Below are 1,956 nucleotides of genomic sequence, written 5' to 3' on the forward strand. Positions count from 1 at the left end.
CTTGTGGTTATTGAGCATTCTTGAGCCTTGAAAGCCAGTGCACTGCACCACCAGCGTATTTATTATTCTGCCTACAGAAATCGCAAGGTCTAACAGCCACATATCACTAAATGTCTCTGTTGGATGGGGAATAAAGCAAAATGGGATCTTGTTGCAACAGCAGTAGAAGTAGGAAGAAGAAATTAAAACTCTGCTCACAGCTGCACTGTACTTCAGGATGGCAACACACTTTAATAGAGGAAGTGGCCTTAGCACAATTTTTATTTTTTGCACTGCTGTGTATACTCACATTTGGGTACAGTCAATGTTATCTCCTCCAGGAGAGGACACAAACCCCGCTCCAGGGGGATCAAAAGCTAGTGTACTCCAAGTGCCAGCCCTTTGAAGCTTGGATAAATGGGAGGGCTGTATCAGAAAGTGCATATGGCATAAACTCTGCACCAAATCAAACATACAGATTCAACCACTGTGGTGGATTCTTGGAAAATAAGGGGGCACGTGAAAGGGCCTTCTTTAGTAAAATACAACCTAAAATCTTTGGTTTACTGGAAAACCAATTTAAGATAGGATAAGGTAAAATAAGATAAAATACTGTGATTATGAGCACTGGTTACAAAAACACAAACATTTAAATAATTTCATATTAAAAACTGTGTGCGTGTGCCTAATAAGACCGAGGGCACAGGCCACCAAAGGTCCTGAGTACTTTATAGGAGTCGTGTGAGACATATTTGATAGAAATGTACCAAGGTCTTTATTAACTATGTGTATAAGTCAGTGATTCTAGCTCCATGACAAAAAATGTGAGAGTCACTGCTTTAACCAAAATGTGCAAAGTTATTAAACAAAAATAAACAAAAAACATAATTACTTTCATGAGGTGTGTTAGTCAATGGTGTCAGCAGTTGGTTGAGTGCTTGAATGTTTGGTGTAAAACGTGAATAATTATGGACAGGGCCAACCAAACAAATAGCATTGTTCTGGATGGACCAATAAATAGATGGAAAGATAGACAGCTCTTAAGTGCCCCAGGGGGACTGCACGGGTGCCCAAGCTGCACCAATTTACACCTCCTACCAGGAACACACAAGGCAACATAGAGGACAAAAGGGGAAAACATACAGCAGGCTTAGCGAAAGCAGCAAGGCAGAGTGCTCTCATACTAAGCCGTCAGAATATGAAGTATTTATTCTTTTCCTCACCACTATATTCAACACACCTAACTGCTTATTGGCCCTGGGCATGTATGCTGGGCAGTTTGACTGGCCAGTTGCTGTTTCCACCAGCGGAATCAGCGGTGCAACAAACTAGTTGAGACAAACCTTCACTGATAGGGTTTTATTTCTAAAAGTCAGTAATTTCACAATAAAAGTCTTTCAAACCACCTGTTTAACCTATGTACTATTTTCATCGGTTAATTTTGGAGTTGCTACAAAGAGTGAAGAAAAAGGATGAGTTTTCTGTTGTCACTGAGTGGTGCTGAGGTCTGAATCTGAGGGCAGCTCCTGAGTATTGGACAACAAATATTAATACTTGAAATTATTTCTCTCAAAGGATGTAAGCTGTATAGAGCACTGCACGGGTCACTTTGTGAACAATACCTCATTAAGAAATATTCAGACGACATCAGACATTTGTTCAACTTTGGCATAGCAGTGACTGGACAGCCTTCATTTTATTCAGCCCTACTCAGTGCTTGTAAGTACAAGCAGGTAACTGCGCTCAGTGCTGGTTCAGTATGAGCTTCTGCAGGGTTTATTTGTCAAGAGCACGTTAACTTATTAAAAACGGCTGCTAGCTAGTACTGCTCGAACGTATTTAGGCTAACACGAGCTTAAATAAGCGGAGCTACGTGCAGTGATGCTGGCGTTAGTCATGTTAGCATATTAACAGGTGATGATCACGCTGGGTCCAGAGGTTGTACACTCGGAGATTAGAGCTCCGTTTCGCTGCAGT

Source organism: Pundamilia nyererei, unplaced genomic scaffold (genome assembly GCF_000239375.1).
Source record: "Pundamilia nyererei isolate P.nyererei 1_Seehausen unplaced genomic scaffold, PunNye1.0 scaffold00004, whole genome shotgun sequence".
Taxonomy (NCBI): domain Eukaryota; kingdom Metazoa; phylum Chordata; class Actinopteri; order Cichliformes; family Cichlidae; genus Pundamilia; species Pundamilia nyererei.